At 39.2% G+C, this 23,675-nt stretch overlaps 1 pseudogene; it reads left to right on the top strand.

Annotated features, from left to right (window-relative positions):
• Window positions 1–6,879: 6,879 nt before the first annotated feature.
• On the top strand, window positions 6,880–19,753 carry LOC134486722 (aldo-keto reductase family 1 member C2-like; annotated as a pseudogene).
• Window positions 19,754–23,675: the final 3,922 nt, after the last annotated feature.

Genomic DNA, 23,675 nt, shown 5'->3' with positions numbered 1-23,675 from the left:
TGACAAAAATCAAGAAATGCATCATCCATTCCAGAGGAGCAGAGCAGGAAATGGGAAATTGCCCAGGGTACGCTGGAAAGTTGTTTTAACTTTAGGATGTTGGGCCCAAGGTAAAGAATTGGGTTATGAGCACAATAAGATCTCTCCACAGAAATTGGCACTTGTTTTACTCATAAATATCATCCACCAAGGCAGCTAATCCTCTGTGGAAACTCGTGGGGTTTAGAGGAAGATATAAGGGGTTGCAGCAGAGTAGAGTTCTAAGTACATGAGTAAATTTTAGATGTGTTTTTGGAGGAGAAGGCAAATAATTAAATTTGGGGCAAAAGAAATGGAAGAATCTGTGCCATTTCTCAACTATGAGCTAAAGAATCAATCGGGTGGGTGATATCAGAAGATGGCAGAACACCAGGACTGAGCTTGGTGTGGGAGCCAAGAATCACGAAGTAGGCTGGAGGATGGTGTCAGACATTTCGAAGAAGTACAATGAGGCAGTTATACATCTGATGTTCTGATGAGAAGTCTGACGTGAAGCATCCTTTGATAGCATTTAAAGCCAAGGTACAGATGAGGGCATCCACAAGGCAATGGCATCGGAAAGGACTTCAGCCAACTTCCAACACTTGAAGGGCAGAAAAGGAAGAGCATGACTGCAGTAGATACAAGGGAATCAGGTGAAAACTATGCAAGGAAAGTATCTCAGAGGGGACAGTATTATAGCAGGGTTAAGACTTAAACTCAAGTGAGGTTTAAGACAATGGAACTAACACACAGCTTGAGAAACTTAAAGAAATCCCACTAAAATCAGGGACAAGACAAGGCTGCCCACTCTCTCCCTGTCTATTGACTATAGTACTTGAAGTTCTAGCTAGAACCTAAGAAAACTAAAGGAGTTCAAGGGGTTACAAAGGAAGGAAGGAAGAAGCCAAACATTGCTATCTGCAGTATTCATAAGTGACTCCAGAAATTCTACCAGAGAACTCCTACAGCTGATAAACAACTTCAGCAAAGTGGCTGGATAAAAAATTAACTTAAAAAATCAGTATCTCTCCTTCACAAAAATGGTAAGCGGCTCAAGAAAGAAATTAGGCAAATAACACACTTCACAATGGCTATAAATAATATAAATTATCTTGGTGAAACTCTAACCAAGCAAGTTAAAAACCTGTATGATAAGAACTTCAAGTCTCTGAAGAAAGAAATTGAGGAAGATAAAGATGTAAAGATCTCAGAGGCTCACGTATCAGTAGAACTAACATAGTGAAAATGGCCATCTTACCAAAAGCAATGTATAAATTCAAAACAATGACCCTCAAAATTCTAACACAATTCTTTACAGATATTGAGAGAACAATTCTCAACTTCATATGAAAAATAAACAAAACAAAACAAAAAAACAGGATAGCCAAAATAATCCTAAACAATAAAAGAACTCAAGCTGTACTACAGAGCATTAGCAATGAAAACTTCATGGTATTGTTATAGAAACAGGTTGGTTAATGGAATTGAATAGAAGACCCGGAAGCAAACCTACACACCAATGGACACTTGATTTATGACAAAGACGGCAAAACCATACAATGGAAAAAGGAATGGTGCTGGTCTAACTGGATGTCTGCAAATAAAAGAATGCAAATAGATCCATACATATCGCCCTACACAAAGTGAAGCCCAAGTGGATCAAAGATCTCAACAAACCCGGATACATTAAAACTAATAGAACAGAAAGTAGGGAATATTCTGGAACTCATTGGTACTGGAGGAACCTTCCTGAACAGAACATCAGTGGCTCAGGCTCCAAGATCAACAATTGATAAATGGGACCTCATGAAACTGAAAAGGTTCTGTAAAGGCATAAGACACTGTCACTAGAACCAAAAAGCAGTCTACAGACTGAGAGACAATCTTCACTAACCCTACATCCGATAGAGGTTTAATATCCAAAATTTATAAAGAGCTCAAGACGTTCAACATCAAAAACCCAAATAACACAATTGAAAAATGAGGAAGAGAGCTAAACAGAATTCTCAACAGAAGAATCTTGAATGGCTGCAAAGCACTTAAAGAAACGTTCAAAGTTTTTCGTCATCAGGGAAATGCAAATCAAAATGTCTCTGCGACTCCACCTTACACCGGTCAGAATGGCTAGGATCAAAAACTTAAGTGATTGCACATGCTGTCGGGGATGTGGAGCAAGGCGAACTTTCCTCCATTACTGATGGGAGTGCACATTTGTACAACCACTTTGGAAGGCAACAATTGATGAAGTTGGTGGGCACAGAATTCCCGTAGAGCAAGAGGTGAGGAAGTGGGAGCTGATGCTTCTCACAACCTTTTCCATACAAGTAAAAGGTTAAAATCATTCCAGTTCAAAACAGCACTTGAGTTTGTTAAAAGCAGTTCCAACCAGCCAGGTGAAGAAAGGCTACAGAGGTTCTTAGTATGATTTATCGCTAACTTGGGAAAACAAAGTTTGAGGTTTCTGAGAAGGAAATGGAAGAAATACTTCAAAACGAGAGCAAACCTCTCTCTTTCTCTCTATTTTGTATTTTCATTTTGTAATCATACTTTTTCCAATTTTTTCCATATTGTGCTCTTGTTTTAAGCCAAAGTATTAGTCTCTCTCTCTCTCTCTCTCTCTCTCTCTCTCTCTCTCTCTCTCTCTCTCTCTCTCCCCCTCTCCCTCTCTCTCTGTGTGTTTCTCTTTCTTTCACCAACCACTTTTTAAGGAACCTACCTTGTCCAATACCATAAGAAGTCAATTCAGTATAACAAGCTATCTGCATTACACTGGCTGCCTGACTTCAGACATCTGTGGTCTATGAGACTGCTCACAGCTATAACAGAAAGTAGGCAAGGTGTTATCCTCAGTAAAACCACAAGAAACAAAGTGGAAGTTGTAAGTCCCTGTAACTCCAGGCTACTCATCAGAACTACAGAGTACAAGTATGAAATGAAAGAACTTGACACAAGGTCATGGCAATTGAGTCATCTTGAGCAACATCATCAGAGTGGTTAAGGCAGAAATTGCCCCTCATTGAGTAAGATCGTGGGAGAAATCTTTAGGACATGGTGACCAATTTGTGGTTACACTAAATTCTTCAGTGAAGTTAGAAGTGGGGGAGGTTACCCAAGAAGTAGCCTTTCCTTTTCTCTTGGGAGTTCTTGTGCATCAGCTAGAGTGTAAGTATATTGTACACAGAAGCAGAGGATGACTACACTATGTGTGTCTCCCCCAGCACAGAAGGCTGTAATCAGCTATCCAACGAACAGCCCCAGATTCCCTCTAGATCTTGTGTTCAATACTCTGTCATTTGTCTGAGTCCAGTTAAGGAAAGGTTAGCTCTAACTACGTTTAAAGAAATGTGGTCAGTGACAAGAGGTCACAGATCAGGAGACTTTAGAACTGAGGTTGCATAGAGACTGTTTTGCATAGTTCCTGTTATGGCTGTGGGTTTGGTAATGTTACTGTAGAGACCATTGCTCAAGCTCATGTCTACCTACCATTGCATATTAAAAATTTGGGGAGGATCTGGATACTACATCCGACTCAGTAGAGCGAGGGAGGGCACCTCATTGTATCTGAGGCAAGGATTCCCTCGGTTGGCAGTGGGAAAGGTAAAATGTGTGCAAGCAGACTTGACTCAAAATTCTTCTGGTGTCTGACTCAGAACCAGGGGGTCAAAGACGTTTTTAGCTACGGACCTGGCTTTTGCACCGTATGCTTAGGCAAGCGCTGAAAGGAAATGATCTCATGAGATGAGCAAGTAACTACATTACATCTACCTGGAAACCAGGAAACAGCCAGTGCACTGGAACTTAGACGCAGAAAACCTAGAGGTGGCCGGCGGCCTTACTGATGCACCTTTTCTCTGTCTCACTGTGTTCCGCACCTTCACGCATAGATGTCAATGTCACAGGTTCTTTTACATTCGTCAGACAGAAAACACACCTCTCATTCCCCTCAAACTATCGAGCTGTGTACTCCTCAGCTTTTATAATCTTCATTTTGTAATCTGAAGCTAGCTACGAATGAGGTTGATGTCAGGGTTTATAAAATATGTTCATGTGCTTGCGTCTCCCTCTGCCCTCCATTTTGGTTCTCTGTGTAGCTCTGGCTGTCTGAGAATTCATCCCATCAACCAGGCTGACCTGAGACTCACAAAAATCCTGCGGCCTCCACCTCCTGAGTGCTGGGATTAGAGGTGAGCACCACTACTGCCCAGCTGTACTCGGATCGTTGCTAGAAAGTCTTGGTTTTATGCTTACAGTTACTTTTATCGGATTTTATTTTTATGTCTATAGATGATACGTTCAACCTTATATTCCATTTAATTTCAGGGTCTTGAGTTCTTAGCTATGCATAGGGAGGAGTCTGGTTTTCCATCATTCAAGTCCTCAGACAATGTGCTTCTGTAGAAGATGATGGCCACAGTGAAGGCAGCTTGTTCTGCACCTTCTCAACCAGATGTGTATGGACACGTGAACCAAGTTTCTTCCCTCTCCATCTCTCTCTCCAGTCCTCTTTCTTTCCCTCCCTCCCTTTTTCCCTTTTCTTCCCCCCCCTCTCCCCCCTGCTCCTTATTTGCTCCCTCCCTCTTTCCTTCCCCCTGCCTCCTTCCTCCCTCCCTCCCTTCTTCTTTCCTCCCTCCCTCTCTTCTTATCTCTGAAATACTGCACTGCCCGGGTCCTTCTTTAATTAAAGAAAAGCTACCAGAAGTCAATCTTGGGCTGGATTTTTATCTAAAAGTACTCTAGAAAGTCCTAACATTCAGCCAACAGCAACCGTCAATGTTAATTGAAGCATTTCAAGTCTGACTCTTTGACTTTGAGAAAAATCAATGCTTTCTATATTGATGGTTCTCAAACTTTGGTGGTTACAAGAAATTAGTCACACCAATTAGTAAACACAACGAATAAAAAAATCTAAAGTACAGCCAAGTTTAAGAACTGTACCTGCACCCCTCCGATTCAAAATATGGGTATTGTCCTGGAATTTGTTAAAACAGCAGTCTTGTCACAAGCTTGTCTGCAATTGCCTTTGTCACATTGAAGTTTTATTGACACTGCTGCAGCCTTGAAGTTTCCACCTTAAATGTTGGAGTTTGCTATTTTATCACCTCTTTCAAGTCATTCCCTTATATCAGAGAGCAACAATGTAAAGGTATAATTCTAAAACCTTGTTTCCGAAAACCATCCAGGTCTTTTCAGGGAGGGGATGGCTATGGCTTCAGCTTGTTTCGTCTTTATATGTTTGTTAGTGTTCTTTCTTTTCTCCTTGGTCCTGCACATGTTTGGTGACTGCAGGAGGAAATGCGAGGGAGGCAAAGGCCTCATGTTCTTCGTCTAAAAATGAAACGACACTCTGAATATGAAATAGGAATCGATCAGAGATGCTTTGACACCTTGCAGTGTGGGAGGAGAAGGCAGCAACCAGGGCACTCCCTCAGAGCAAGTTAGTTAGCTCTGCTCTGTTGGAACAATGGTGTTCCCCGGGATGTCAAGATCATGCTGAAACCTCCTCCAACTCTCCAGAATGGCAGCCTCCACACCAGGCAGAAGATTTGTTCTTCAGAAAGAGTTTTAGTACAGAGAAGCCTGATAAATATATTTCTACTTAGGGTGAGTCACCGCCACTTTCCATTGAAGCAATTTTCTACATGTGATGGGTTTTTAGAATTTGCATTCACTCCTGCAGCACTGTGACTGAGAAATAACTGTTGAGCCACAGTTTGGTAAGGAATTGCCTGAAAGCTGTCTGTGCAGATTTCTCATTCCAGAATGTTCCTTTCTAGTCAGCCTCTGCCTCATTCTTTGTTCTAAGCCTATCCTAAACCCTATGAAACTACGTTATATTCTGCATGTCCTACGTACCTTACATGTACACACACACACACACACACACACACACACACACACACACACGTGTACAATGTGCAAATCCCCTGGGTCTCCTTTCCATATGTGTTTCTCTCAGCTAATCATAGGCTATTGGAGGCGCAGTTTCTACAATACTCATCTAATATCAACAGTAGTTGATATTTGGGAATTGCTTTGATATTATGTGATGGGCACTTAATATGCAAAATTTCATCTAATTTTCAAAAATTGAATGAAGTTTTTATTTTCCCCAGAGTGGGCAAAAAGGTCAGCTCATTGTCCCCAATGTCCATACTTTGCCCTCTATAGAGGAAAAAAATTCTTGTAAATGAGCATCTCTTGATAAAATGAAGGAATTAAATATGGTTCATTATGAAGATTTTAAGCAAAAAAAAATTTATCATGATACAATGAACTTCTACATACTTACCTACTAACTAGTATCTCCAGTCAATAGTTTTTGTATCTTTCATCCATATTTATTTTACTGTGTGTGTATATGTACATATGTGTGTGTGCATGTGTGCATGCATGTGCATATGTACACATGTAAGGTACGTAGGACATGCAGAATATAACGTAGTTTCAAAGGGTTTAGGATAGGCTTAGAGTAAAGAATAAGACAGGAAAATTCTGGAACGAGCAATCTGCACAGACAACTTTCAGGCAATTCATTGCCAAACTGAGGCTCAACGGATATCCTAATGTCAGACACTTTTGCATTTCTGTAGATGGCAGAGTGGTGGTCTCAAAAAGGCACTTCCATATTCTAAGTCCCTGTTCCTGTGAACGATACTATTTGTTAAGAGACGAAATGTTATCCTATTTGAAGTAAGTCTTTGCCTACATAATTACCTCAAAGATACAGAGATGAAGAAATCATCATGAATGATCTGTGTCGGCTGGGCATCCAATGGCAAGTCTCTTTCCATAGGGACTGTAGGACAAGGGTTAGCAGACAGAGAAGATGAGGGGACATTATGAAGATAGAAGTCATAGATGGGCGATTATCAGCCACAAGCCAAGGATTGTGTGGAGGTCCCAGACATTGGACGAAGCAAGGACACATTCTACTTCAGAAGTACAGAAAGGAACACTGTCCAACACTTTGATTTTATGTGCTTGCTTCTAGAACTGAGAAACAACGAACAAATGAATTTTTGCTGTTTTGCATCAAGCTCCTTAGAATTTGCTACAGTGTCTCTGGGAACTAGCACCACCTGGCATATTCTAGTATGTATTATAAATAAGGATAGTCTTCTACATAAATACAGTACAGTGATCACATATAAAAAAAACTGACCCTATTGACCTAATTTTGCTAATACCTTGGTGTTAATGCTTCCCAGAAGTCGCATAGAGTGTTTTTTATGAGATCTATTAGAGAATAATATACTGCATTTGGTTATTATTCCTTGTAAGTATTTTTTTCTTCTAGAAAAATGTCCCCTTTATCCTTTCTACCCTGTTTCCATGGCACTGAATTATAGCTAAAGCTGATAAATTACTCACATTATAGGAGTACCCCTTGGATAGAGTGAGAGGCTGTTGCAAGGTGGTGATTCTGCTGGGAGAGTTCCAAAGCTCACTGAGTCCTGTACTGCTTATAACAATCTCACTGCGGGAAGGGCTAATGGGAGGCAGTGACAAAGGAGAGACAACTTTCTCCACTGGCTGACATCTTTTGTGGGCTTCTTCTCTTTTCTTATATTGGAAGATATTAAGGCTCAGTAAGGAACTACCAGAGAGGAGGTAGAATAAACCCCCTTCCCACTGAAACCATGGTTCTACACACACACACACACACACACACACACACACACGCACAAACGCATGCACACAAACACACACATACACATACACACACTTATGATGATTTGATGTCTGAATGTTTGAGACCCAAGGAAGATAGTGGTACGGCTCATTCAGAATTGGAAGGCCTGGGAAGAAGGGCCATCATAGATAAAGGGCAGCCGACGACCAGGATGCAGCAGAAATAGGAAAGAAATACATTCTCCCTTTCTAGTCTATTGTTCTATTTATACCTTCAGTGGAGAGAGTGATGTCTACTTACATTCACGGAAGGCAGTCTACTTCACTGAATCTACCAGCTCAGACTTTAATCCTATATAGACATTCTCAGAAATAATGTTTAGCAGAATAAATGGATGTCTTACCAACTGGTCAAGTTGAAGCATTAGATTGACTATCATGTATGTTGTAATTGGCACTGCCTCCAAAGTCCTTGTATTTCATGCAGGTCTCACTGAGGCAAGAATTTCATCTTTTGGAGTCTATTCCTCTATAAATATTAGACACGTCCATGAAAAATAGCACACCTCTAGAATTTGAATTTGAATGCCTTGTATTGCTAATGAAGTGCTGTGAATTGTTTTTATTTGTTTGTGTTTTTGTTTTGTTTTGTTTTTTACCATACACATGTCTTGCCTACTGATTACATCATTGAAAGGGATCTGGGGCTGATGGTTGTTTAATAATGAAAGCCTTCATTTGCTTTCTAATTTTACACAGGACTAAATGTTCAGTGAGAGAACTAGAGTGGAGAACTGAGTGCTTAGCCACCAGTTTTGGCATCCATTATGTACCTAGAAGGAAGAAAGGCAAAGCTTCTGAGATTCTTGGCTGAGGGGACACCTCATTAATTCTGAAAGAACTCTGAAAGAGAAATGATGGCCCTGTTTAGAATGTTCAAGGTGTTTCTTGACCTTTCCTAGATTAACTATCATGGTCAACGCCAAGAAATGTCCTTTTGTCACTGTCTCAAGGCCTGACATTTGTATTCTTTCCTGCCTCTTGTTTGACTTAAGGCTGCCTTTGGGCATTTATTGACTGGATTAGCACATTAGTTTTACTATTTTCTTCTATGTCCTTTTATGTTCTGGTGAGTTTATTAGTTGAAACCAGTTTTCTTCTGAGAGTTTATTCCAAAGGCCTTTACAGAAGGCGGGCATATTTCCTTTTCTCATAAAGATAAGAACACATTGGTAAGCTAAATAAAGTTAGTGAATTGTCTAAGACTGAACGGTGGATCAGATTCCATGACAAACTCCCTTATAAAGAAGCCACTTCAACCCCTCAGGCTTCCTTCTCCAGACACATGAACCACGGAAAAACAAGTACTTCTTTTGGTACCTGGTCGTGTCCCTTTGTTTTCTCTGGAGACATTTTTGTGACCTAAAACTAGCTGTCAGTATTTAGGATCTCTACCTGGGCTCCAGGAAAGGCAGAATCATGAGTTCTCTTTGAGTACATACCAATAGTCCAAGAGCAACTATAGAAGACAAGCCATATTTAGGAATATATGGAAACTATATTTCAGAGGGAAGAAAACATGAAATTTCATGTACTCCCAATGATAAGTTCTCATACCCAAATTAATCCACTAACATACTTCCTAGTGCTCTTCATTTTAATGGCATGCTTACTCAACAGTGTCTGATTAATAATCTCTCTTTGGTTTTGTACAATTATGTATCATTTTTCCACAGAAGCATCTTGGAAGCACCTAGAAACCATGAGGGTGCTATTAAAACATGCCTGGATCTGAGAATGTACAAGCAGTCCTTTAGACTCACCCTAGACCTATCTTACAGTTTGCTTCTAAGCCTGTCTTCCCTTAGGCCATCCCCTAATCTTTTTTGATGACTTTTAATCTGTCTTTCTAGAATGAAAAAGAATCAAGTAACAGCTTTCAATTATTCGAAAATAAAAAACGACTTTCTGTCAGCCAGTACAATTTTGTAGTTCAAAGCTAATCAAGTATTAAAATGCCGCAAACATTACTTTCAAGAATTCCTGATTGATTTGCCTGCTTGCACTTCCGTTTTCTTGCCTGCGCTTATCACCAGTGAAGAAAAAAAGAATTCTTTCAAGATTCCTAGACAGTTTCTTGCAACTGCCTTTTTTTCTAATTTTGCTGCCATGACAGAATTATATGTAATGAACAGAAATTTATTTGTCTTACAGTTTGAAGGCTAGAAGTCCAAAAAGGAGCTTTGGGCCAAAGTATATTAGCTTATGCCAGCCAGGTAGAGGAGCAAAGGATGGAGAGGGAGGAGTGGGGGAGGGGAGGGTCATAGATGCTCCTTCATCAGGAACCCACACCTGCAACAACTATCTTCTCATCATAATGGCAAGAATTCATTGCCCTAATTAACCATATATTAAATAGGCTACCTCTCACCTGTGAGAATGAGGTTTTTAGGACACGACTGTGGTTAACACATACAAATCATAGCACACATGATCTAAAATCACCTCCCATAGACAGCTTTGTATAGTAGATTCTCTTTAAGACATTTAGATACAAAAGTGAATACAAATTCAATACCAGCCACACCTACTGGTTTCTTGTAAGCTGCGTCAGGTTAAAGCAGACATCAGAAAGCTCTCATGGAAAATGATCTTATGGAATAACTCTAACCTTCATCTGGCTCTAAACCCCACAGTCCCAAAATACAGAAGAGTTTCAAGCTCTCAGTATAGCTGGAAAGGTAAAGACAGATGGAAAAAATGAAAATTAATTAAATCTGGAAGCATGCAAACAAAAATATTTCTTAAATGAAATATAGAGTGAGCATAGCACTAAGGTTTGGTTCTATGTTTTAAATTAGTCATCCTCTAACTAATGTTTAGTAGCACCATCATTGCACTGCTGCAGGATCTCTCTCTCTCTCTCTCTCTCTCTCTCTCTCTCTCTCTCTCTCTGTGTGTGTGTGTGTGTGTGTGTGTGTGTGTTGCTTGTATAGAAGTAGGCTTCCACATATCTTTTTCAAAATTTCTTTAGTGTTATTTATCCATCCTTGTGCTCCTTCTGTGTTCCTCCATCATAGTTTAACCCTTACAGATCCCTTACTCCCTTGTCACCTTTATGCCACTGTATTCTGTCTCCTCTCTCTTAGAAGTCCTCCCTGTGGCCCTTTAGTAACATCATGACTTCTGTGCATATTGCAAATGAAATGAATATATCATAGGACCCAAAGCTAACATCCACAGGTAAGAGAAAGCATGTGACATTTGTGTATCTAGTTCTGGATGAATGTTTCCAGCTCCATCCACTTACTAAAATGGTTCACTATTCTTAATAACAAAATAAGATTCCATTATGTAAATATAACACATTTGCAATATCCATTCATCAGTTGGTGAACATCCAGGCTGTTTTCGTTTCCTGACTACTCTGAGTAGAGCAGTTATGGATATAGATAATATGTATCCATAGAATAAAGACATGGAGTCCTTTGGAAATATACTGAAGATTAATATATCTGAATCATACGATTGGTCTAAATTTCGAAAGTGACTGCCCCAGAAATGAGTAAGGGGTTCCCTTTCCTCACATCTACCTAACCATTGTTATCATCCTCTGTTTGTCTGTCCTTCCTTCTTTCTTTCTTTTTCTCTCTCTTTCTTTCTTTCCTTCTCTCTTTCTTTCTTTGCCCTTCTGACAAGAGAGAGTCAAAATCTCAAATAGTTTTAAATTACATTTCTCTGACAGCTATAGATGTTGAACATTTTTTAAAATGCCTCTTTTTTTACTTTATCTTATAAGGACTCTAGTTCTAGGACCAATTTTTCACATTGGGTTGTTTTTTTTTCCTCTTGTTTAATTTTTTAGTTCCTTATGTATTCTGGATTCTAGACTTCTATTAGATGTACAGCAGGTAAAGGTTTTTTGCATTCTGTCGGCTGCTACTAGAATGATGATATCCCTTATTGTATAAAACCTGGGTATTATCATAGGATCCTATCTATTAGCTGTCAGTTTTAATGCCTGCGCTATTGGAGTCCGGTTCAGAAGGTCCTTTCCTGTGCCTGTTGAGTTAGTGTATTCTCTCGTGTCTCTTCTCTCAAAATCAGGGCATCAGGGCTTATGTTGAAGTCCTCGATCCCTTTGGCCTTGAGTTTTGTGTAGGGGGAGAGATAAGAATCAAGTTTCATTCTTCTACATACAAATCACCAGTTTAATCAATAGCATTTGCTGAATATGCTATTTTTTCTCCAGTGTGAACTGTTGACTTCTTTGTAAAAAAAAAAAAAAAAAAAAAAAAAGAAAGAAAGAAAGAAAGAAAGAAAAGAAAAGAAAAGAAAAAGAAAAAAGCAAAAACAAAACTCAAAACCAAACCAAACAAAAACAAACAGACAAACAGATAATAACAACAAACCCCGAAATATCAGGTTGCCGCAGGGGTGTGGGTTTATACATGGCTTCTCAATTCTAGTTGAGTGATAAGTAAGTCTGTTTCCATGCCAACACTATGATGGTTTCCTTACCATAGCCCTGCAATATAACTCGATATTTGGATGCTGATGGCTCCAGCAGTTTGTTGTTGCTCTTTGTATTTTTAAAGGAAATTAATATTTCCTCTTTTTCAATTTCTATTAAGAATTATGTTGGGATTTTGAAGGGTATTGTATTAAACCTTTAGATTGGTTTTACTAGGTTAGCCATTTCCACAATATTAATATTGCCAGTCCATGAGCACAGGAAGTCTTTCCATTTTTCTATTATCTTCCTTAATTTTTTTCAGTGTCTTAAAGTTTTCATTGTACAAGTCTCTCACTTCCTTGGTTAGATTTATTCCAAGATAATTTGGCAAGATGATTGTGAATGATATGCCATGATGTTTTTCTGTTTGCATCTACAAAGGCTACTAATTTTGTGTGCTGATTTTGTATGCTGTTACTCTGCTAAATGTATTTATCAGCTGAAGGAGTTTTCTGATTGAGATTTAGGATCACTTACATATAAAATTACGCAGTCCGCAAAGAAAGACTAACTTCTTTCTTTCCCAGTTATAATCCTTGTAAGGCAAACACAAGTGGGGAGAGTAGATATTCTAGTCTTGTTCCTAATTTTAGTAGAAATTCTTCGAGTTTTTCTGTATTTAGGATAATGTTGGATGTTAGCTTCTTGAATATTCTCTGTAGTATGTTGAGATATGTCCACTGTATCCATATTCTCCCAGAACTTTCCTCATAAATGAATATTGGATTTTGTCAAATGGTCATATGATTTCTGTTCTTTAGTTTATTTATGTGGCAGGTTTTATTTATCAATTCATGTATTGTGAATCATTTCTGCATCTCTGAGATGAAGCTGACTTGATTATGGTGTATAATCTTGCTGTATTCTCGAATCAAGTTTACCAGTATTTTATTGGGAACTTTTTGTGTTTGTATCATCAGAGATATTGGACTATATAGTTCTCTTTTTCCTGGTTATTTGTATAATTTTGGTATTCGGATAATCCTAGCTTCACAGATTGAATGTGAATGCATTTCTTTTTCTGTGTTGAGGAGTAACTTGAGGAGTATTGGTGTTAGTTGTTTTGTGAAGGTCTGGTGGGATTCTGTATTGAATCCATCTGACCCTGAGCCTTTTTAGTTGGGAGATTTTTAATATATGCTTCTACCTCATTGGGTGTTGATAGGTTATATCTCTGCCACCAGTAAAATGAGTCAATTCAAACTTGATAGGAATATATTAAAGGCAGATTTATTGGGAAACTGCTTTTAAGCTTTTGTTCACTGGCCCCAAAGAAGTCACCTTGGGGAGAGTGGAAAATAGGAAGGGGAAGAGAAATAGAGAAAGGGCATGGGCACATAATGAGAGAGAGAGAGAGAGAGAGAGAGAGAGAGAGGGGGGGGGGAAGAAGAAGAGGAGGAGGAAGAGGAGGAGGAAGAGGAAGAGGAAGAGGAGGAGGAGGAGGAGGAGGAGGAGGAGGAGGAGAAGAAGAAGAAGAAGAAGAAGAAGAAGAAGAAGAAGAAGAAGAAGAAGAAGAAGAAGAAGAAGAAGAAGAAGAAGAAGAAGAAGAGAGACTATATAGGAAGGTGCCCCGAGGAGAAGGGCAGCCTAGCATCTGGGCTGCAAAGTTCAGGGTTGGGGTCAGTGTATGCCGGGTAGGGAATTAGGGATGCTGGAAGAACCCAGAGGCCAGTGTTGCTGGGTCTGAAACCAAACAGGTATTAGTAGTCCATTTAAATTATTTATTCATCCTGAGTTTACTTTAGTTAACTTTGGTAGAATATATATGTACATACATACATACATACATACATACATACATACATACATATATACATATGTTTGTACATACATAGTCCCAATTCTAGTCCCTCAAGAGCAGAGGTGGTAAGCTTCTTAACATTTCCATACAATATTTCATCTTGTTGGGTCTCAGTAAGCACTTGTTCTATGGAAGGTAGATCACAATAAATGTTTACTTGGTAGATAAAAGGCCTTGAATACATCATAGAGATCAAAACAAGAGTCTAAGAAACTCAGTCTAAATCCACGGTTTCAGCAGGAACCTCTATGAGATGTCTATCGATTATAGGAGTCACCTAAAACCTGGGCAAAGGGCACTCAAGGAACCACAAGATAGTTCAGTGGAGACCTCTGGGGACAACATAGTCAGTCTACTGGTGTTACCTGGTTGTTTATCTACTCTATTAAATTAAATTTTAAAGTGTTTAAGGGAAAGAAGTATAATTTCTTTTTATGTTTTATACATACCTTACAAATATTTTTCATGAATAAATTTTACCCTGAACACTTTTCTCTGGAAGTGATTGAACCTCTTTTTTGCTATTTCATTATTTTCTTTAAGATAAGACATGGAACGTGAAAAAGGTGCTTCCCTTCCAGGGTGGATTTGGGGGAGGAGATTCTGTCATTAATAATTAACTGAAAGCATGAACATGAGTGAAGGTAGAAACCCCTATCATTCAGCAACACATCTACTTGCTATTGACTCTCCCCACTAGCATGCAAACTCTGCCAGACCTCAGATCAATATCTGTTTGGTTTGCTAGCATATCCTGAGCACCTAAGGATGGTTTGGGGTGCATTAAACATGCTTAATAAATATTTGTTGATGGAAGAAACGGGAAGAGGAAAGAAGAGACTGAGGGAGGGAAGACTTTTGTATATGGAAATGTATAATAACTATGCATCCATGCTAATATCTATCCTACTTCATTGGTAAGTGATCTAAGAAACACGCCTGCTGGAATCAAATTCTCTCCAAGACTCCAGTGGAGGGACATTCTGAAGCAAGAGGAATAAACTGTAAAAGGAAAGGAAAGAAAAGGAAAGAAGCTGGCTGTATGACTGGGCAGGAAAATGCCATGTAAGCTCCAAGCAGACAGATGTTAGAAGATAGTGCATCATGGGAAAATGGCACAAATGTGCCTCTAAGATAATGGTTTCTAACTACCTGATCAGAATCGGGAAAAACCAAAGGAGTTGTTGACTACAGCCTACTTTATGTGCAAGGATTACACCTCAACTTCAGTGCAGTAGAAGAAACATTACTTTAATTATGCACTTCTGCACTTGGATGAGAAGTATTTCTAGAAAATAAGTACATTTTCCCCTAATGGTCATGACATAGTTTTGGGATTTTTTTCCCCTAGTCTTTCTATGTCTTTCTTTCAAGCCTATTGCTTTGACTATGAGCCTATTTGGTCTTACCAAAAAGTGTGTGTGTGTGTGTGTGTGTGTGTGTGTGTGTGTGTGTGTGTGTGTATGTAAAACCATAGTTCAGGTGACATGGTTAGATGCCTCTCTCTAACCCCTCTACAAGAAGAGTTTTTATAGCATTTGCTGTAAGTTCTGTGGCTGTCACTTAAGGTTGATTCATGTCATAGATTTAATATGTATACATATATAAGTATATTCTCATTATAGCTAACTATAGACTGAAGAATATTTGCTATTCATATCCTATCCTTATGTCCTGTGTAGATCCAATGTAGTTAAAGTTTTTACTTATTGCAATCAAAAAAAGAAAAAGAAAGAAAGCCTTTTACAATTTGGAAGTGTTAAGTTTACAAAGAGTGGACTCATGATAGTTTTTCTTCACTGTTCACAAGATTTATGGTCACCTAGGAGACACACCTCTGAGCATATCTGTAAGGGCATTTCCGAGAGACTTAACAGAGGAAAGAGGACCCATCCTGAATGTCAGAAGCACCTTTCCATGGGCTGAAGTTTTAGACTAAATAAAAGGGTGGGGGCAGAGTTTGTTTAGCAACAGTGTTCATCTTTCTGATTTCTGGTCTATTAAAACATGAGCCAGCAGCTGCTACAAGGGACTGCCAATGCAGGGTCTTTCCTGCCATCACGGACCATGTGGAAACTGTGGGTGCAAAACTGTGATCCAAAAAAATATCTTTCTCCCTTAAAATTGATTCTCCTCAAATATTTGGTCACAGCAACAAGAAGGGAAACAAACACATCAGGGTATCAGCTAGACCTCTTTATTTTCCTAGAAAAAAACAAACAAAACAAAAAAATCCTATAGCCCGTAACCCTATTAAGTGGGAAGACTGAGGTAGGAAGATTGCTGGGGGTTTGAGATCAGCTGGGACAGCATAATAAGCCAGCCCTTGGCTACAGAATCAGACTGTGTCTTGCTAGCATGGTTACGAAGGAAAAAACTCCTTATTAACTGTTGGTGAGAGGGCAAATTGGTGAGGCTGCTCTGAAAATCAGTGCTCAGATCCTACAAAAACTAAAATCTATCGTATGACTTAGCTACACCATTCCTTCACATACACTCAGGGGATTCAACATCTTGCTTCACAGATCCTTGCCTAGCCATCGTCATTACTACCTATTCACAATGTCCATGAAATGGAAACAATCTAACTGTCCTTCAACAGATTAATGCATAATGAAGGTGTGGTGTGTGTACATAATGGAATGCTGTTTAGCTGTAAAGAAAAAGGAAATCATGAAATTTGGAGGTAAATGGATGGAGCTACAGAAAAATTACCCCGAGTGAGATAACCTAGACCCAGAAAGAAAGATGCCGCATGGCGTCTCTCACCTGTGGATCGTAGTTCCACATCCTTCCATATGAGTATACAACATGGAGTAACTGCAGAAATCAGGAAACTATGAAGGGACCAGTGGAGGATGGAGTAGCAGGGCTTAAGCTTGAGAGGGGACTGGAGAGATAACAGGAGGTGAGATGATGTTAGAGACAGAAAAGGCTGGGAAGGATAGATGGAGATCAATAAAGAGAGAGGAGGCTGGGAAGGATGGATGGAGGTCAATAAAGGGAAAGGTCGGAAGGACAAATGACACCATGGCTGTTTGATAAAACCTCAAGGAATCATGCTATTTAATATTTACCTAAAATTATACATAATACATATAAGTGTATTAAACCCACACATTTATATCTGAAAAGCAATTGGGCCCCTTGTGATACCCTCAAGACTGACAACACTCCAGCAGGAAACAAACCAACAATTAAAAAAAAAACCCTTCCCTTTAAACAATTAGGAAGTATAGTTCAAGTGACTCCCCAAACAATACAGACAATTGATGTAGTCCTTGGCTGTCTCTCAGATGATGAAGTTATCCTCTATTGCTGAAGTTATTGCATTCTCAGGACATAAGACTCAAATGATTTCAGCTGTATCTGACCTAAAAGCCTTATTCTTGTCATCTAGCTTCTACAGTACTAGAAAATACTATGCAAGCTGCCAAGGGAAGGTAATTAAATAGTCCTACCCACTACAGCACCTATGAACCTTGAATGTTACCAATATGACAAGATGTGTGTAAAGGTACAATAGGGGCACTTACCTGTTAGTGACTAGCACTTTGCTAGACCATATAATTCCTTACTACATTCTAAATCTTGTCTTTACATTCACAGTCAGTATAACTATCACTTCTCACCAGAGAAGCCTATCTTTACCGAAAAATGAAGACCATCACAAAAAAAGAAAACAAATAAACAAACAAACAAAAACCAACTATAATAGACAAAAGGCTAATTTTGATCGTGATCGTGAATATCCCAGGCCTGGTGGATATATTTACATCATAGACACTTCGGCTCAGAGAACATCAGGAAAAGGAAAGAATTTAAGAGATAGAATACTAGGACATCTTCTATTAAACAGTGTTTCCTAGAAATAGCTATCAAAACAAGACTGAAATGGTGGCAATATCGATGGACATGTCATGCATCAATATGTCAATATCAAATGTCAATATGTCAAAATGTCAATGTCAATGGACATCAATATCAATAGGAAATTTTACAGGGTCCTACCCGTAGACAAAGAACTGCAGGCAATTAATGACTGCTAGAGGGACAGTAAGCCTCTCCTAGGGACAAGACTCCTTATTGGTTTTTCAATGCAGAGTTTTCAACCCTGAAGTTGTATACACATAAACAACAAAAAATGGACTCAGTACTTTCTATAAGACCAGATTTGCACATAGATATTGTTTAAATTTGACTTTGCCCTAGAATATTTTTTCTCCATCTATGGTGTTTTAAATTTTTGCTGGGTATGGCTGGCATCTGTAGCCTCTTAGAGTCTAAAAGTGAAAGACTTCTATAACAATAACTTAAAGTCTTTGAAGAAAGAAATTGAAGAAGCTATCCAAAGATAGAAAGATTACTCATACTCATGGATCTGAAGGAATAACAGTAAAAATGGTCATCCTACCAAGAGAAATCTTCTCAAAATTGCAACATAATTCTTTACAGACCTTGAAAGAACAATGCTCAAATTCAAATGGATAAACAAACAAACAAAATCCAGGATACATAAAACAATCCTGTATAGTAAAAGTACTTCTAGAGATATTATCACCCCTGACTGTCCTACAGAGCAATAGTAATAAAATCTGCACGTATTGGTATAGAAAAAGACAGATTAGTCAGTGGAATCAAAATAAAATATCTTCAACAAATTGTCTGCTCTAACTGGATGTCAGAGTGTAGAAGAATACAAATAGATCCTTATCTATCACCCTGCACAAAATTCAAGTCCACATGTATCAAAGACCTCAACATAAAACCAGATACACTGAGCCTGGTAGAAGAAAAAGTGGGGAATAGCCTTAAACTCATTGGCACACAAGACACAACTTCCTGAAGAGAACAACCACACCGGCACTAAGACCGACAATTAGGACATCATGAAACTGAAAAGCTTCTGTAAAGCCAAGGTCACTGTCAATAGGACAAAATGGGAGCCTACAAAATGGGAAACAATTTTCACCAATTCCATATCTGACAGAGAGCTAATTTCCAAAATGTATAAAGAACTCAAGAAACTATACTTCAAGTAAACAAATAATCCATTTTTAAAAAGTGAGATGCAGATCTAAACAGAGAATTTTCAAGAAAGGAAGCACTTAAATGTTTCGTGAAAAACTTTCAACTAGATTATGTCAGATTATCTTATTCATAACTTGATATTAATTAAGTCATCAGAGGAGATATATGCAAAAGATGAGAATGGAAAAGTATTGTTTGAGATAGTAGATCTCTGTGCTATGAGGGAGGCATTGGAGATATATAAGGATGCAGGATTGGCCAAGTCCATCAGGATGTCCAACTTTAATCACGGGAAGCTGGAGATGGTCCTGAACAAGTCAGAGCTCAATTACAAGCCTGTGTGGGACCAGGTAGAATGTCACCGTTATCTGAACCAGAGCCAGCTACTGGAGTTCTGCAAGTCAAGAGACATTATTCTGGTTGTCTACCAGGCCCTGGGGTCTCAGCATCCTATAACTTGGGTGGACAAGAATGCCCCATTTCTTTTGAATAGTCCAGTTCTTTGTGCCATGGCCAAAAAGCACAATCAAAGTCCAACTCAGATTGCCCTTCGCTACCAGGTACAGCATGGGGTTGTTGCCCTGGCCCATAGTTATGAAGAGAATGAGATGCAAGAGAACATTTGAGTATTTGAATTCCAGTCGCCTTTAGAGAATCTGGCAGTCCGAGATGGCCTGAACAGACGCTTCAGATCTTTTCCTGTGGACATTGCTGCTGGACACCCCAGTTTTCCATTTTTTAATGGATATTAATATGAGAGCACTTGTCATGGCATCTACCTAAGCTCCTAAATGTGGGTAATGATACTACCGCCGATGGAGGCGATGCTAATGAAACTCAGCACTTCTGGGTGGTCCATATGACTCTTAACACATTACTAGCAATTGGAGCCACGTTCACTAGCCTACAGGAGAGACACTAAGTTTTTAATCACTTACCGAAGTAAAAGTAACTCTTTTTTTCTCTTCAAAAAGAAAGAAATGTTTAACATCCCTAGCCATCAAGGAAATGCAAATCAAAAAATCTCTGAGATTGCATTCCTGACAGAAGGGCTAAGATCAAAAACATGAATGGCAGATCATGCTGGTAAGAATACGGAGTGAGGAGACCACTCTTCCATTGCTGGTGGGAAGGCAAACTTGTTCAACATCTGTGAAAATCTGTGACAGTTTATCAGAAAACTTGGAATTGATCTACTTCAAGACACAACTATACCACTCCTGAACAAAAACTCAAAGGATATTCCATTCTCCCACAAGGACACTTGCTCAACTATGTTCATAATACTTTTATTTTTAATAGAAACTAGGAACAACCCATATGTCCTTCAAACAAAGAACGGATGAAGAAGATGTGGTATATTTATCCAGGGGAGTATTACTCGGCTGTTAAAAATAACATCATGACATTTGCAGTCAAATAGATGGAACTAGAAAAAAATCATCCCGAGGGAGATAACCCAGACCCAGAAGGACAAACATGGTATATACTCAATTATAAGTGTAAATTAGCTGTAAAGAATAGCCACACGGGTTGGGGATTTAGCTCAGTGGTAGAGCGCTTGCCTCGGAAGCGCAAGGCCCTGGGTTCAGTCCCCAGCTCCGAAAAAAAAAAAAAAAGGAAAAAAAAAAAAAAAAGAATAGCCACACTACAACCTACAGATCCAGAGATGCTAAGCAACAAGGAGGGCTCAAAGAAGGAGGCATGAAGTCTTTGAGACGTAGAAATAGAAGACATATTGTGGGAAGACTGGGGAACATGGGGACAGGAGGAATCGGGTGGAGGCAGGTTGGAGGGAGAAAGTACTGGGAGAGACAAATCAAATTGGAGGCATGTCGGTATAGGCTAGAAAACTAGTATAATGGAAACTAAATGAATCTACAAGGGTAACCCTAGCAAAGATTCCTAGCAATGAGGAATGCAGACCTTAAACTGGTCTTCGGCTTTACCCAGGTAGACTTCCGGTAGAGGGATTGGAACACCAAACCAGGCACAAAACCTTCAACCTACAATTTGTCCTGCCTACATTATGTGCTGGGTTAAAGATGGCAACCACTGACTGGTCCAGCTTGAAACCCATGCCACGAGAGACAGCCCTGACACTACCTAGAGGGTCAGGAACCAGAGGATGAATAGCCCAGAGACCCTGGATAGAACTAAACAGGACTGGTAATTTTTTTTAAAAAAAGAGTCAATGAAATGGTCCCTAATGAAATTACGTTATACTCATAGACAGGAGCGTAGCATAACTGTCCTCAGAGAGACTTCATTCAGCAATTGATGAAAACAGATCTGAGACCCACAGCCAAACATTAGGCAGAGCTCAGGGAATCCTGCTGAAGAGAAGAAGAATTGTAGGAATTAGAGGAGTCAAAGAATATCCACAGAATCAACTAAGCTGGGCTCACAGGGGCTCACAGAGACAGAACCAACAATCAAGGAGCCTGCATGGGTCTGAGCTAAGCTCTCTGTATGTATGCTAATGTTACGTACCTTGATCTTTTTGAGGGACTCCTAACAGTGGAAGCAGGGGCTGTCTCTGACTCTTTTGCCTGCTTTTAAGAACCCTTTCCTTCTGCTGGGTTGCCCGGACTAGTGTTAGTACAAGGGGTGGTGCCTGGTCTACTGCTACATGATTGTCCATATTTGGTTGAATTCTATGAGAGTCCTACCCTTTTCTTCAGATAAAAGGAGGAGTGGATGGGGATGGGATGGGAAAGGGGACTGAGATGGGGGAAGGGGAAAAGGGGAAACTGTTTAGAATGTAACATGTGAGAGAAGAATAAATAAAATTTAAAATAAAATAAGAAATGGACCTGTGTGTGTGTGGAGAGAGAGTGAGAGAGAGAGAGAGAGAGAGAGAGACAGAGACAGAGACAGAGACAGAGAAAGACAGAGAGAGAGAGATTTGTACATATACATACATAGTATAAAACAATATTAATTAGTAAACAAGAAGCTATCAACTTGAGAGTGGGATAGTAGGGGAGGAGTTTAAAGGAAGGTTGCTGGGAGGGGCTTCAGGCAGGAAATGGCAGAGCAGAGGTGATACAATTCTATTACAATAAAAACATACTGAAAGAAAGACAGACAGACGGAAGGAAGGAAGGAAGGAAGGAAGGAAGGAAGGAAGGAAGGAAGGAAGGAAAGAAAGAGGCTCCTGTGTCATATATTTCTTCATAGAAATATGTGCAAACTGATTCAAATGGCCAAAAGTCTTAGAAATAGATTCTGAAAATGAAATGATCTCTACGTAAATGCTCTCAATCCTGATGAACTATAGCCAGTACCTGTGGATTCTTTGGGCAGACATTGTGGAGGGAACTCCTGACCTCAATGGGAAGAAGAAAAAAAAATGAAACTTTTTTTTTTGTACCAATAGACTATGATCTATTAATCTATATGATTTTACTCTAAGTTTCCACTTGATTTTACTGTTGCTTCCCACCAGTGACTTTCCTTGGAATGTACTTTAGAAAAATAGATGAAAACTTCAGGGTTCATTTGAATCTGGCCTCTGCACTTCATGAATAATAATTTAGAACTGAGAGACGAGGAGAGTTGAGCGGAAGGGACTGATGACCTTTGACACTGTGCTAATTTTAGTATGACAGGAATGTGCTCTGCAAAGGCAGCGCTTGAGAGGTTGTTAAGGTAAATGAACTCCTCCATTCTAAGTGGTTTCTATGTGTTAACTTAGTATCGCAATTATCCACATTTCACCTACAAGGAGCTAAGTTGCCCAAGGTTTCACAGTGGCAAAGCTGGGATTTAATTTTTAGCTATTTGACATGAAGATCTTATTATACTATCACAGTAGATGGCCCTCCTGTGTATGTGGAATGAAACTTCCGTGCAAGTGTTGAGACATTTCTAAAACTTTGGGGCTTTTTCTACTGAGATGTAGTAAATAGGCACGAGTGGAAAAAAATTTATGAATCTCAATCCATAAAGCAACATGAAAGAACTTTTGGGACACTCAAGGGTGTCAATCTGTGGAAGCAGATGATGTGAAAGCGAATGTAAATCTGTTCTCAAATTGCTCTAGCCGGCCTGTTTTCGGCAAACCAGAGACATATGGAAGCCAGATTCATGTCAGGGCAAAGTCTCTCACCTGTAATATACTGTGTCACAAAAGCTACAGGAAGGACATTTGAATGATCATTAAAGAGCTTTTTCACAGTCCCTACTTCTGGTGATGGCAACTGTAGTTGCACCAGTGGCTTTATTAAGATGTAGTAAGGGGGTGGTGGCCTTCTGATGCCTGTCGTTGCTAAGGAAGACACATAAACACTTCTGTACTGGTTTTTAAATTCCATCCATCCTGCGAAGAAACTGTTCATGAACAGAATTAAAATAGTAATATCAGTATAACAGAATGTTAGCCCTTGAAAATTTTTATTTTTAAGTGCTATGTTTCCACCAATACAGAGTTAATGGTACCTGGGTAGGTCTGGGTCCTCTCTATATTAAAAAGCCTATCCAGTAACTAGAAATGAACATTACATTTGAGAAAAGTAGTCTAAAGAATGAGTATTATATCATTCAAACATGCTGAGATAAAATAATGGAAAGATAAAAAAAATTAAAAAAAAAACAAAACACCACCGAGATGTGGTTGGAGGGAGGGAGGAAAGAAACTGGAAGGGATTTCACATGGTGACTGTTGCTATA

The sequence above is a fragment of the Rattus norvegicus genome, chromosome 4 (genome assembly GCF_021556685.1).
Source record: "Rattus norvegicus strain SHRSP/BbbUtx chromosome 4, alternate assembly SHRSP_T2T, whole genome shotgun sequence".
NCBI classification, from domain to species: Eukaryota; Metazoa; Chordata; class Mammalia; order Rodentia; family Muridae; genus Rattus; species Rattus norvegicus.
The sequence above is the reverse complement of the archived record's forward strand: the minus strand, read 5'-3'. Positions and strand labels throughout refer to the sequence as shown.